Source organism: Gopherus evgoodei, chromosome 16, assembly GCF_007399415.2.
Source record: "Gopherus evgoodei ecotype Sinaloan lineage chromosome 16, rGopEvg1_v1.p, whole genome shotgun sequence".
Lineage (NCBI taxonomy): Eukaryota > Metazoa > Chordata > Testudines > Testudinidae > Gopherus > Gopherus evgoodei.
The window spans coordinates 24,237,583-24,253,387 of NC_044337.1; the positions used below are offsets into that span (position 1 = coordinate 24,237,583).

General features: G+C 37.2%; 1 protein-coding gene across 2 annotated transcripts in view; it reads right to left on the minus strand.

Annotated features, from left to right (window-relative positions):
* NR6A1 (nuclear receptor subfamily 6 group A member 1) overlaps positions 1 to 15,805 on the minus strand; it is a 189,771-nt gene extending 173,966 nt beyond the window's left edge. For both annotated transcript variants that reach the window (XM_030535644.1, XM_030535640.1), the window contains exon 1: positions 15,760 to 15,805. The gene's annotated coding sequence lies outside the window, so the exon portion shown is untranslated. The remainder of the gene's footprint in view (positions 1 to 15,759) is intronic.

Genomic DNA, 15,805 nt, shown 5'->3' on the forward strand with positions numbered 1-15,805 from the left:
CCTATTTTAAAGCTAGTAACTCTAAAAATTGGGACCTTTAAAAACATGAAACACAAGTTACTAAATATATCATCCTGCAGTACTGCAAACAGCAAAAAGTTTACCAGACTGCTGCTTACTTAGTGGCCTTTGCAATGACAGATTATATGCTCAAATTGCAAAAATAAAGATCAAGAGTAAAAACTAATAGTGGTTTTTTTTTTAATTGGGCATGTTAACATGCCATTAGGTTGATGGAGGAGAAAGGAGTTTAACATGTTGCTCCTTACTGTCTCAGAAATTATCCCAAATACACCTCTACCCCATTATAATGCTGGCCCGGCCCGCCAGGGGCTTTCCCTACACAAGTGGTGTCCCACGTTTGGGAAACACTACCCTAGACTATTGCCAACTATTTTTGTTTTCAAAAATATTCATTTCCACAGTTACCACAGATATGACAGGAGTAATTTTGGTTTGATTTTTACTGGCTCTAAGCTATGATATATTAATCTTGAAATTCAAGTTCAATTGTCTAAGTCCTGTCCATCCTCTCATAATTGCATTCTCATGACACATTACTCAGTTAGAACTGTACGTGCACATATGCCAAAAATATTCTTATTCTGTATACTTAAAATCCATCTTAACAGCTAATCTAGCCATGTATGTATTTAACATATACATGTATTACACTATGTGCTTTCTAGCTCATCCTTCAGCAGTTTATCATCTTTATGATGCTGCGGGACAAGGGTTATCTCCTCTATTGACAGACAAGCCTAGTTCTTACAGAGACAATCTGAAGACTCCTAATCATCAGTAAGATAATAGTTCAAGGCTCAGCCTGAACAATGAAGTGTGGGATCCAATACAAACATTAAAACAGATGTAATGCTCTTTACCTATTCGCTTCCTTTAGTATGAAACAGAAGTGATTTTAAACTTGGGGGGGTGGGGGGGGGTGGCATGCGAGGGAAAAATCAGCTTCTGCAAATAAACATTCCAAAGTATAGAAGAAAGCCACAGAACTGGGACAGTTTGGTTTTCAGAGTAACAGATCAGGTCTAAGAACACTATCTATGCTAGAAAATTAAGTCCACTTATGTACATCACTCAAGGGTGTGAAAAATCCACACCCCGAGTGGTGTAATTAAACCGATCTAACCCTCAGCAAAGACAGTCCTTGGTTGACGGAAGACCTAGCGACTGCCTCTCGGGGAGGTGAATTACTTACTGGTAGGTGATGGGAGAGCCCCTCCCTTCAACACAAGTGGTATCTATAGTGAAGCAATGCAACTGTGACACTATAGCATTTCAAGCTAAGACAAGTGCATATGGTTTTCATACATACAAATACTATTTAAATATTCATCGCTATCGTGGTAGTTTTTTTGACTAGAAAAATGGAGTTAACTTTCTATTTTAAAAAGTCTAATAAAACTGACTGGTTCCTCCCTGAATGGAAACTTACTATTTCTCATTTTTAAAAGTAAATTTTTACAAGGGAATTTATTTCCAGTCAGGTAAGACTGGAACAAGCAATTTTACAATCTTTGGTTCTGAATTCCACACAAACTATTCTACTTTTCCAGTCGTTTTAAAAGACATGGCTTGCAATCACTCTGCGCTGCTCTTTTGTGCTTTAATGGAATGTCTTATTAATTATTTCTGATCTTCAGTGTTCACCCAAGGCTACCACTTAATATTTTAGCAAACAGTGTAGTACATAATTCTACTAACCTCTTCTGCAATGAACAAAAACCATAAATTTACTTCAAGACAGCTTTTGTAGTTTGGTTCGATTCAAGGTCATTTTAAGGCTTTTAATTACTAACTAGGATTTGGGATTTTGCCCTCAGTATTTTGAAAGAAAACACAGCTGGCTTGCTCACTATTAAATATGTTAAATATCTGCACTGGCAATATCCAAGGACAGTCATTTTTAATAGGAAACAGGAGTTGCAGCTTTTAACTGTTATTCCTTTTTACATAGTTGACTAAAATATTGTCAACTATATGCGCAGACACTGCCGTTTAGGATATTAACTAGATATCTACATGTGTAAAACAGTCTTAGACTGCAGTCTGAAGATCTGCCAGAGTTCTGCAGTTTAGTCTATTAACATCCTGTATTTTTTAATTAAGCTTTCCTCTTACAAGTATGCATTGCTAAAGTAAGACTCTTTAATAAAGCTCTGTTGAGAAAATACCCTGTGACAGCTTCTAATGTCTTTATTACAAAAATCACATTCCTCCCCAACTAATACACCTCTACCCCAACAGAACGCTGTCCTCGGGAGCCAAAAAAATCTTACCGTGTTATAGGTGAAACTGCATTATATCGAACTTGCTTTGATCCACCAGTGCGTAGCCCTGCCCCCCGGAGGGCTGCTTTACTGCACTGTATCAAAATTTGTGTTATATTGGGTCGAATTATATCGGGGTACAGGTGCCTTGAGTATATTTGACTATGACTATGCCGTTGGGTGTTTTATGGTAGTGAACAGAAGTGAGCCCAGAACACTGTATGTTAGGCAAATGCATTCAATGTCCTACTTGAATTGCCAAAAAAGAAAACTATGCTCATCTTTTCCACAAAGACGGCACAGTGGGTTTTTTTGCGAGCCCAGTGGCAGCAGCTGCTGCTATCTGCCAAGAGAGAAACTTGAGTATGAAGTCAGTTGAGGTCTCCTGTTCTCCAGGCTGCCAGACCAATAAATAATAATAATCTCTTGTCCTTACCATCCACTACTTGACACTACACAGAGAGAAAGAGCAACCTCAGAGTAGCCCATGTTTTCTGCTCTCCCAACTGGAAGAAAGGCTCTGCTACCACTACTGCAAGTGTGGAGAGGTGGCAGGGAGGAAAAGAGAAAGAGGAACAAAAGGCAGCTACACATGTAGGCTTAGACCATTTCCTTCTCCTCACCAGGCCACCCACCAAATGAAAAATCTATCCTTTTCCTGACCATTTAGTGCCCTAGTCTGGGCAGAGGTCCTTTCAGAGTGGCTACTACATTTCTCCCCCGACACGCCCCTCCTTTTTAAGGATACTCAAGAGTGATGTAGTCGAAGGAAAATGAGTTATAATAAAAAGGGTACCAAAACATCATTCTGAGTAGCCAAAACTATTCACTTAGTGTAGTACTAATATTCAAACTACATACACCTTCAACCAGAGAACAGCACCGAATCCTTACTATAGGCCTAAACACCAAGAAACCCCTCATCTCTACACGCGAACTGTCAACTGAAGCCCTTCTCTCTGCCACCATTTAAACTCACTGGGCCAAATTCAGACCCAGAATGAACAGGTGTAACTCCATAAACATGGTTGAATTAGGCCCAGTAGCCTCAAAGTTTCCTTGCAAACAAAACCTGCTGAACAGCACATTCTGCAGAGACCCCAGGAACTCATTTCTCCAACCAATGAATTCTAGTAATTGACTAGGCAGTTATTTCTAGTAGTAAATACCAGTGTCACATTCCTATCAGTGTTTATTGTAGACAAAACTATAAGACACTCAGTCATTAAAACTTGTAGCATCTTATCTGAACTATTTTCCAATAACCTCACCTGCTTGTAGCAATCTTGCACAATATAACATACTGTACATATTGACAGTGACTGACCAGTTATAACTGTGCATCCTAGATACAAAACTTTATAACAAATCTTGAATTTTTAAGACTATATTCTAGCTATAAACAAGAAAATACAAGTGCTGGGGTTCAGTTCTGCCTTACTGTTGCCAATATACATTGAGATAAATTATTCATAAGTCATAAGAACCCCCACTGCATGGTGTTGAAACAGGAGTAGAATTCTCCGTTCTCTTATGACAAGAAGAAGCACATGTATATTGAAAGTTAGATGCAATAACACACACACACACACACACACACACACACACACACAAAGAAAAAAACAACCAAAAAAATCCAAACATTTTATATTGCAGGAAAATGCAAATATATCACATATCAGCAACAGAGTTCTACAGGGAGAATAAACTCTGGATCAGACTAAAACCTGTTCTATAGATGTCAAAGTTCTTAATTTAACGCAAGTTTTATATATGGAATGCTAAATAATTTTATTTATTAAAAAATCCTTTACCCCAAGAGCTATATGCAAGTCTTTAGTTCTCAATAAGCACCAAGACAGCTACCTTTCTGACTCACTATCAGCATGACGACATCATTTTGGGTAGGGCAAATGATTGTAATTTCCTACATTACATGACTGATCATGTTCTACCCACTAAAAGACTGATTTGTTTCCTGGTGCCAGGAAACTGATTGATGAATATTTCAAGATTTGGGTCCCTCTTCCTGCTGGGTCGTCCCTTTTACTTGCCAGAAAACAGACCTGAAGGTTTTTTCTGTTAAGCAGTTCTCTTTAATACATGCAGAGTTTTGACTTAACCTTTAAGATGCACAATGTGTAATCATCTCCTTAGGATATGGAAACCTCAACATATAAAGACTCTGCACACATCAAAATGAACAGAGAATCCTAAAACCAAGCCAAAGTTGGTGACAAACTGATACAGTAGATACCAGATAAACAAAAAGATGAAAATGGACTTAACTTCATAAATCATCGAGCAACAGTGAGGTACAAAGCCTGATTACAAAGATCCTTAAGGCAGCAGTCCCATGTCCATGTGTACAGATACAGGGCTGAGATTACATTCAGTGCTCAAACTATAACTGCATCATTCCATGAAGTCCAATAATCTCAACCCAGATTGCAAGTTAACATTTGTACTTAATTGCAAAACATCTCATTTTAGGAAAAAATGCACGTTCTTTATAAAAAGCTAAAAGACAACACAAGAGACTTTATGCTGATTTTCTTTATTAACTTCCCAATAGTTCACCTAAGTATTACAATACACCAGTTTTACCAAATAGATGTCTCCTGATTACTGCCCTGGATTTTTTTCTGCAGCTCTATGAAACACTGTCATGATGTTGGCCACTGACATTTTATAAGACTATTTAAATGACACATTAAACATTTATTATGAAGTAGATTGCAAAGTAACATTCCCTTTGTTCCATTTGATAAGCACTGAATTAGTACTGCGTTCCTCAGAATCAGTGTCATCTGCATAGGTCGGTCAAAGAGTTTTGTGAATTTGCTACAGACATCAGCTCACTCACTCCTCAAACTTTCAAGGAAAGTTCCCTGTTTAAATGAATATCAGAGCTCTAACTACTATGCTGCTATCACATAAAACTAACTTTAAAGTGATTCAAAGAAAGTTTCAACTACTTCTTGTCCAAAGGCAGAAAAACTGACTTTAGAAAAATAGGCAAAATTAGTCTTTCCATAAATGGGTGCATTATATATAGAAAGAATTACAAGCATAGGTCTCGACCATCTGATACCTATGTCAACAAGTTTATCCTCAAGACAGGGAAGAATTGTTCATCACTGTTTCTAGGTCTTCGTTGCTGTCTGTGTAGAAGACTAAAGCATTATTATATTTACACCTTAGGTGATTCTCAACCAAAAATCCAGGGCCCCCTGGGAGGCTGCAAGTATGGTTTCTGGTGGACCACCCAGCAGGGCCAGTATTAGATTCGCTGAGGCCCAGAGTAGGAAGCCGAAGCCTGACTACTTGGGACTGAAGCCCAGGATTCTGTGCCCTGCCACCCAGGGCTGAAGCTGAAGCCAAAGCCTAAGCAATGTAACCTTATGTGGGCCCCTATGGCCATGGGGAGGGGGGACAGGGGTCAGGCAATTGCCTTGCTTCCTACCCGCTAACACTGGCCCTGATTTTTATATGCAGAAAACCAGTTATTGTGGCACAGGTGGACCATGGAGTTTTTATAGCATGTCGGCTGGGGGTGGGATGGGGGGGGGGACGAGGAAGGTAGAATGCCTCGGAAAGAAAAAGGTTAAGAACCCATGCCTTAGGGTACTAAGGATTTCCATCAGCATTATCTGTCCTGTCAGAGACAGGTGTGGTAAGGGAAAAATTCAAGCTTTATGGCCTAGTGATTATGTACAGAAGAAAAAAAAGTGCCCTCCCCTTACCCCAGAAAAAGGAAAAGAAAAAAAATAGTATCAAGCAAAAATAAACTTGTTTCTTCAATTATACCTAAGAGAATCTGAACACCAAAGATCCAGGTGATTTTTGGTAATCAGCCTATTCTCAGAAAGTATGTACACAGCACACACAAAAAGGTACTATTTTGATGATCTATAAAAGAAACTCAACCTTAATCATGATGCCAGTGACTCTATAAGCAAACTCTGGTTAAGACACTGTTGTCTTTTCACCACACAGAGATTTAGACTGATCTTGTAACTGTTAATCTAAATAACAATGATGTGACATTAGATCAGTTAGCTACTTTACTGTGGAATGACTTCTACCTAGCAACTATTGTGTAGAATAATCTTTAACTCCTTAACAACAGAGTAATTGACTTGTACTAACACCTTATTCTCACTATAAAAATATATTCTCAGAAGTGGTAAAGTAACATTTTCAGTGCAGTCTGCAAGTTGAGTTTTATATTACTTTATTTCACTGAAAAATATGATTTATAACTAATTACCATCATAGTGAGAAGTTATATTTTAAAATAATTGAGTTATTAAAAATACTAATCTTTTAAATTATATGAGAGAAAGACAGGATGAAAATATATTCACTACCTAATATAAAACCAAAAGCTAACATTTTCTTCTAAAGTTAGAATAAAAAACATATTTAATATAGAAAGTTCGCTTCATTTTCAAAGACTCATTCTTCCCCAACTGTAACTCTACCCTTTATGTTAACAGGTGGTGTTATAATTGAGAATTCTCACCTGAGAAGTGCGTAATGAGGTTTTCTGTGGCAGGGAACTGAACAGTTTAACACTGGGGCAGAGGAAAATGTAATTCGGAAGTGTTGCACATTTAAATTTGTTCTCAGTAAAGCTCTGCAACAAAAAACATTCAACTGTTCTCACTAAAATATGCAGTTAGAAATGAGGAATAGGTAATAAGGATCTTTCTTAGTTATTTTCTCACTCAAAAGTCAGACGTCTCCATCCCAAACCTCTGCAATCACCCTTTCTATTGCAAAGACTAAACTGCTTCTGGTATTTGGATGACATGACAAAAAGAGTACAGAGGGTAGCTTGGAGTACAGCTTCTGCTAGATGAAGCATCTCTTTATCTTTGCTAACAATCTTAGGCCTGAGAATTGCTATTCATACCACTTGAGAGTCACTTCCAATTTTAACTTGTGAAAGGGAAGCAGGACGACTAAAGGGGTCAGCCAGTAAAATCAAGATTAATCTAGTAAAGGAAATAATTACCTTTAGTACAACCTGCCTGATTGAGCAAATATAATTAAAAGCTAAAACTATTGATCAATATAGATAAATTGTAAGGGGGGAACATTCCAAAACTATTAATTTTTTAAAATTTTTACAGATTTACAAAATCTCAACACAGCACCAAAATACAATGGCTTCTAGAGTGCAACACAAAAGCCACCGGAACATCTGACAGCAATACTACACAATTGCTTAAAATAAACTACTGAAGAGTATATTATCCAACTGATGCAACAATTCAGGGAGACAATCGTATTACTCCAATTGAAATCAACCTGGACCCTGGCATTAGCACTTCCACATTTCTGGAAATCACCACTGTACTTCTAAGAGATGCAAATGATTGTGGGTTGGTTTAATATTTCAAGGGGAAAATAAGGGTTCACATAATGACTGAATTAGATAAAGTTTACATTTTGGTAATAGAATTTTGATTTTAAAACAAACTTTCATCTGTTTCAATTAGGGCTGTCAAGCGATTAAGAAATTAATCCCAATTAATCACACACTGTTAAATAATCATAGGATATTTTCTACATTTTAAAATATATTGATTTCAATTACAATATGGAATATGAAGTATACAACATTCAGTTTCTATTTAATTTTGATTACAAGTATTTGCACTGTAAAAAACAAAAATAGTATTTTTCAGTTCACCTAATACAAGTACTGTAGTGCAAGCTCTTTATCATGAAAGTTGAACTTACAAATGCAAGTCCACTCAGTCCTACTTCTTGTTCAGCCAATCGCTCAGACAAACAAGTTTGGTTACATTTGCAGGAGATAATGCTGCCTGCTTCTTGTTCACAAGGTCACCCGGATGTGAGAACAGCCTCTCTCATAGCACTGTTGTAGCCAGCGTTGCAAGATATTTACGTGCCAGATGCGCTAAAGAGTCATATGTCCCTCCATGCTTCAACCACCATTCCAGGGGACATGCATCCATGCTGATGATGGGTTCTGCTCAACAATAATCCAAAGCAGTGCGGACTGACGCATGCTCATTTTCATTATCCTGGTTAGATGCCACCAGCAGAAGGCTGATTTTCTTTTTTGGTGGTTTGGGTTCTGTAGTTTCTGCATCGCAGTGTTGCTCTCTTAAGACTTCTGAAAGCATGCTCCTACATACCTCATCCTTCTCAGATTTTGGAAGGCACTTTAGATTCTTAAACCTTGGGTCAAGTGCTGTAGCTATCTTTAGAAATCTCACAATCTTTGTGTTTTGTCAAATCTGCAGTGAAAGTGTTCTTAAAATGAACATGAGTTGGGTCATCATTCGAGAAAGCTATAACATCAAATATATGGCAGACTGCGAGTAAAAAAAAAGAGCAAGCAATATACTATTTTCCCCCAAGGAGTTCAGTTACAAATTTATTCTATTTTATTTTTTTTTTAAACGAGTGTCATCAGCATGGAAGCATGTCCTCTGGAATGGTGACCGAAGCATGAAGGGACATACGATTGTTTAGCATATCTGGCACGTAAATACCTTACAATGCTGGCTACAAAAATGCCATGAAAATGCCTGTTCTCACTTTCTGGTGACACTGTAAATTAGAAGAGGGCCTGTAAATGTAAACAAACTTGTTTGTCTTAGCAATTGTAGATATATCTATCTCATAGAAGTGGAAGAGACCCTGAAAGGTCATCGAGTAGAGCCCCCTGCCTTCAGTAGCAGGACCAACTACTGATTTTTACTCCAGATCCCTAAGTTGCCCCTTCAAGAATTGAACTCACAACCCTGGGTTTAGCAGGCCAATGCTCAAACCATTGAGCTATCCCTCCCCCATTGGCTGAACACGAAGTAGGACAGAGTGGACTTGTAGGCTCTGAAGTTTTACATTAGATTTTTTTTGTTACATAACTGCACTCAAAAACAAAACAATTTGTAAATTGCACTTTAACAAAGACTGCACTACAATACTTGTATGAGGTGAATTGAAAAGTACTCATTTATCATTTTTACAGTGCACATTTTTAATAAAAAACATACTTTGATTTCAATTACAACACAATATATATGAAAATGTAGAAGAATGTCCAAAATATTTAATATAGTTAAACTGGTATTCTATTCTTTAACAGTGTGATTAAAACTGATTAATCACAATTTTTTTAACCACAATTAATTTGAGTTAACTGTGATTAAATCGACAGCCCTTCTTTCTAGTTATTTGATCATCAGTGTACAGATCCTGCAAATTTAGTTATACAAGTAGTCCCAATTCAGTCTGCAGCAATACCAGCTGAATAAAGTATAATAAGAAGTGAGTTTGCAAGATCAAGCCCCATCAGTAAATTAAGGATTCAGGAACCAAAGCAGGTGTTATGGGTTATTCTCAGCCCAAGTTTGCACCTATATCCTTAGCCCTGTAAATGAAAGTTATCCTTATAATTTTCAGCAAACAATCTGATTTGCAACAGAATAGCACTAATGCACAAAAACTGGAATTAGCTCACTACATTTCTTACAGATAAATGAAATCAAGGACATTGCATTACTTTTTTTATAAGTCATTTGATACTACCTCAAATGAAGCTACCCATGGACCAAAAAAAAAAGAGTCCCTATCTCATATATTTTACAGAATAAGGATATGCACTGAATGCTTTTAACTACTTTTAACTTTCTGCAATATATTATTCAAATCAGCCAACTAACTAATTCAAAGGTGAAGAAGCTATTTTGTACAACAAAATTAGTAAGCCTGTTACTAAGCACTGCCAACCCCAAATATGGAAAAAAAAAATCATGAGCCCCTACCCTCAATCACAAGATTGGCTTAAACAAGAGATTTTTAGAAAATAAAGTTTAGGTTCCTGAGCATTTTAGGGGAACTCCAGTCATATATTCAACTTTTCACTGCACCATGGTTACAATTTGGTTTTTTTTTTTTTAAAGAAAGTTTAGAGCCTCATGTAGTCACTTAGCTCCAGGAAGGGCAGTTTTAAAGAACACAATATCACAACTTTATTGTAATTCTTGTGAACTCCAGAAACATTGTCACTTGAAATACTAAATGCAAACTCAATGGAACTTAGCAAAAACATCCACAATTTTAAAAAGCCACCCCGATGCTAAGCATTTTTTCAATATTACACCTGCCAGCTGATTAATCAACAGTGCATAAGGAATGCCTCACACTAACCTAATACAATCTCAGACTCTGCTAGGACAAATATATACTACTACTGCCATCTGTGGTTTCTCCTTGAACAGCTTCCATGATTCAATATAACAGGAGAATTTGTTGTGATTAGGTCCCAAGGGCTGGGCAATTCTAGGATATATTTACAACATATTGTAAAATACTCCATGTATATTCTACAAGATAAACTTACCAAGAAAAGTGCACCACAGCAACTCATCCTCAGTCTGACATAAGAAAATTGGTCTGTTTTTCAGCATGCTTAAGGAGGAAAAGGGTCTAAAGTGTCAACCTAAGGTGCCTATCTCCCTACAAAATGAATATTGATACAAAGCATTAACTAGAAATATATCATTTAAGCAACTATCAGTTCACCATTTCTATAGAAATAAATAGTTGACATTTTCACAAGGTGGCTAAGGGAGTTAGGTGTTCAACTTGCACTGCATTTCAACAGAAATGGGGCATTCCACCTTTTCAAACCCCAGCCTAACTTTTTGGAGATTCTGAAATTTAAGCTTATTTCCAAGACAATTCTATGGTCAACAATATCTTGTTTTCATATCAGGCAAGGGATGAGAGTTATTTATAGAGTGGGGTAAATTAAAGCTCTTGATTCTACCTAACGAGTCAGCAGCACATTTTTTTTTAAAGGCATCACTGGAAGTCATTTCTTCATTAAAAACCTCTGAAATTCTTATTTGAAAAACTGAAAATATTAAGATTGAAGACTGACCTGACAGGGCTCCTCCCCCAAAACTAATTTCTCTCCTCATTTAACTTTCCAAAGTGATAACCACTATAGCTTACAGGCTCAAAAGAAGGATCAAAAGGCTAGTTTAATACAGCTGGAGGGAAAGAATGCACTTTGGCTCACCAGCAACCATCTGATGGAACCCTGAGCCAGTCTTTTATGTAAATTCCTGTTATTTAGAATTACCAGATTACACTGCTAAAGGCTTTATTTAAATAATCAGTTTATTAACAGGATAAACTCTGTTCTCATTCTTGGTGAATGCTGTTATAAATGAGTTTCTGGTTTACATCATGACAACACACACTCACATGGTTAAGGCATTTAATAACAATTCAGAAGTTGATATTTTGTGGATGCACAATATAGTTAAGATAATCCATAACTTCATTTTCAAAATGAGTTTGCTTCCCTATCATTAAGAAAGCATAACTGAAAGTTTTCCCTCATTTTCTCATCACTTTGCAGCACTTCATAGGATATCAGCAATACAAGATTTTTCAAACTATACAGTTACAGCTGACATTGTACCTCTGCTGAATGTACACTGCTACCTTAATTTATTGTTAAATTCATTCACAGAATACACCTAATAATCATTTTCTTGATTACAGTATTTAAAAAAAAAATCAAGACGTTTACCTTCATTTTATCTGAGCAATTCTGTCCATTTTTATATCCTCAAATCAAATTACATGAGTTAAATATTGTCTAATGACTAGTAATAACTTACATATTTCTCATACCATTCCCAGCTTTCACTCCAATGTTCTGTTATTGGGTCTGCTTTCTCAAAAAAGAACCACCCACATTCAACAAGCAAATCTGATCTGTTTAGAACAACATAGTAACTTTTGTTTATTCAGAGACATTGAAGATAGCACTGCTACTGTACAACTTACCAGCTTCATTTTTTTTAAAACTTCAAAGAGAAGTTGTAGAGTAAGTAAATTAAGATCTTACTACACCTCAACAAATTTGTCTTTGTTTATTGAATGCTTTCTCTCAGATGAAAAAATAGTCAGTAGCTGAGAAGTTGCAGAAAGAATGTGTTATTGTATATGTAAAGTTTCCAGGAAAGCTATAGAACTAAAAAATGAAGTGTCATTGAAAATCCTACACACACATACACTAGTCTCCTTTTTTCCCCACGCTAAGCTTCATTCAAATAAGTTGGTCAACAAATTCCTTTGTTTTATTCAAAATTTGACACTCTTCTAATATATAAATACATCTGTTTTAGAACTATAATCAAGAAGTAAAGGTTTTTAGAGATCTTATTCACCCTACAATGGATAACCTTCAGAAATCATTTTAAAACAGTTTTAAAATCAATTTCAGCTAGCAGATTTTATCATTAATACAGGCAGGGCATAATGGTTTTCACAAACTGTTTTAATTATATTATACATTGCCCCTCAGTGATGACAAACAATGCTAGTTGAAATCACTTTTTAAAAATGGTTTTTAGAAGTGATTTTTCAACAGCCTTTTTTCATTAGTTCAGAAGGAACGCATGCCACAATATAATGCCCTAAACCAATTATCTAAAATCAATTGTAACCATAAAGGTACTTGGTCAAAGCCCTGTATGATTGTTAAGTTCTCTTATATAGTTCGTGTTCTGGCACTTAAACAAGTTGTGAAGATAAATGAATTTTACCTATGTTTCTCTACTCAGTTTTACAATGGCAAGAACGTGTTCTCTAAAGGGTAGGGAAAAAAAGTCACCATGTGTCTTAAGTTTTGACATCTGCAAAATATTCTTTAAAGAGTTGTAACTTTAACTGCTTAACTGAAGTTATACAACTGCACATCCATATGCAACTGCACATCCATATGCTCATGAAAAATGTTAATCAAATTATGATGCAAGTTTTTATAGGTTACCACAGTAACAAACTACACAAAGAGCTTATTTCTCTAAACATGCCAAAGCCACCAATAATGCAATCTATTTAAAATATTTTTAGTTTCACTCAGTATGAAATATTAGAAAACTGTAAATTTCTTGAATCCATTTTTATAGAAAATGCAATTAAAACAATCAGAATATTGTACCTCAAGGAATTAATCAAGCTAACGATATCAATCTTTATTAGGCAATAAAATATTCAGATTCTCAATATTTTCAATATTGTTTATTGATTTTTTCAGTTTACAAAGTGACAAGTCAATAATCACCTTCTCCTCCCACTCCTGCTGTAGGATTTAGAAAGACTGAAGGTTAAGCGATGTCTCAATACTATGCCAGCATTTCACATTTTGTAACAATCTATTACTTTTTTTCTTTAATATCATCCATTCAAAACACTTCTAATATGGTAAGCTCACTAGCTGTGGCTGCAGTTAAGAAGACTACTACACTTAAATAAGCAATTCTGATCCTTAAATAAAACAATTAAACTATTTTAGTAGTCTGTAATAAACAAGGTTATTCAAAATGTGCATTGCTTAAGGGCAAAAATTTGTTCACGGGAAAAACATTTTTGAACACTGTTGTACTACTGAGGATGCACACATACAGCAATAGACATTTACCAAAACAATAAAAAAAGTCAAGTCTAATTTAGAGAAGTGGCAAAGTATTGAAGGTGTAATATATATTTGACACAATTCAGTATTTCCTTAAGAGAAAGATTTGTTTTTAGCAGCTTTAAGAAGGAGTACTCTATTTAAAATAACACTGAATTGTTCTAAAAACTGTTACAAATAAACACCTACATTACTATTACAAACATCAGAGAAAATGGTTTCTTTTTTTAATTATTTTCTTTATGCATTTTACTGCAATGTGTGTCTGGTTAGTATCAACTGTTTCCTCTGTATAGTCAGCTTCTCTTATTTGTGTGGGTCCTTCACAGACATGGGGAAGATATACTTTCTTAAAAAAAAAAAATTGATTGCAAACCACAAAAATTGGTAGGGGAATTCACATGCAGGTTTGGTACCTGCTACTTTTAGCTTTTTTTTTTTTTTTTTTTTTTTAAACTGAACAGATTTCAAGTTGAAGTAGTTAGAATATTTTCCAACAAGTCTTTCCTCAAAAAAATGAATATTGGAAATTGAACAATGTCCAAAACTGTGCCTTTGAAAATCAAAAGATGAACAGCACAGCCAGGAAGAAAAAGCATCCAACATGATCAAAGAACAATTCCGTGCAGCCTAGAAATTCAGAAATGTCAAAGGAGAAAATTTTGAACCAGACCAGCTACAGCATATATAGAGGTACAGTAGAACAAACCAAAAAAAAACCCCAACACTATTTTTTCCCTTTAAGAGGGATAAAAACCAATCAGAGATCTTTGCCCAAAGTGAAATTGTGAAACATTTCAGGGTTTATAAAAGTGTTTCCTCTTTTGCATTTTTAACAAATATACATTATACTCCTACCCCTTCAGTATGGTTTAGAAACAGCTGCATAAAACCAACTGATTTATTTTTAGAGGGAATTAATATCTAGACATTCTTCTTCATCAGAGAAGAAAGTCAGTAAAGTTCACCCACATTTCTGCAAGTCACATTCTCTTTACCTCAAGCACTTACAATGTTCCATGAACTTTACTGATTTGAGTTACCTAACCAAGTTATTATCTTTTAAAAGGTCACCAAGATTAGTATCTCTTGTTAAACTCCAGTTTGAGCTGTATTACAACCTGACAGTGATAATAGAGCTCTGTATAAAAGGAAACTTGTTGCAAAATAAGCCACAAGGAATTTTACCATGCAAGAATTGAGCACACGTGCAGAAAGAGCCCATGATTTTTGCATTTGTTACTACAGGTTTCTTTGTCAAGTTTCACATAACAATATAAGGTTGCATTTGTATAGAGTTTATTGATTCACGGTTTAACAAGAGGGAACACCACTGAACTCTACAGTTATAAAATATTCAAATACTATTTACACAGGAGATTGATCACTGACATCTCAAGCTGGTTCTGGCCAGGGGAGGAAGTAGCAGAAGGAAGCATTCAAAGAGAACTGGGAATGTGGTTAGGAGTCAAAAATCACCATTATTGGTGTTCTTTAAACCCCAGCGCTGAATGAGGGGTACAAAGGCATAGGAAGCCAGTGAAACTGACATAAGAAGCCAGGCTCTGCGGGCGGCGCCCGGCCCCCGCTCCCCTGAATACCTGGGAAACAAAGTCCCGCGAGCTGGGGAGCCCCCCGAGCCCTTCAACCCCCCGCCCCCGCTACTGCTTCCCGGCCGGGGGGGGGGCGGGGGCTGCTCCGCCCTGCCCAAGCGCCCAGCGGCAGAGCCGCGCCAGGCGGGCACAGCCCGGCCCGCCCGCCCCCAGTTCAAAAGTCCAACCCCCGCCCCCCCAACAAAGGCCGCGGAGCCATGACCCCCCGCCCGCGCCCCCGCCCGCGCGGGTCCCGGCCCGAGCTCGCCCCGCGGGACCCGCCTGGCGAACGTCCCGCCGGGGCGGGGGGCTCCGCTCGCAGCCTGCCCGCCGCACCGGGCCCCGCGGAGCTGCAGCCCCGGGACCCCGGCAGGGGGGTCTCGGCGACACCTACCGTTGCGGGGCGACCCCTTGCCCCCGGCGGCGGCGGCGGCGCGCGG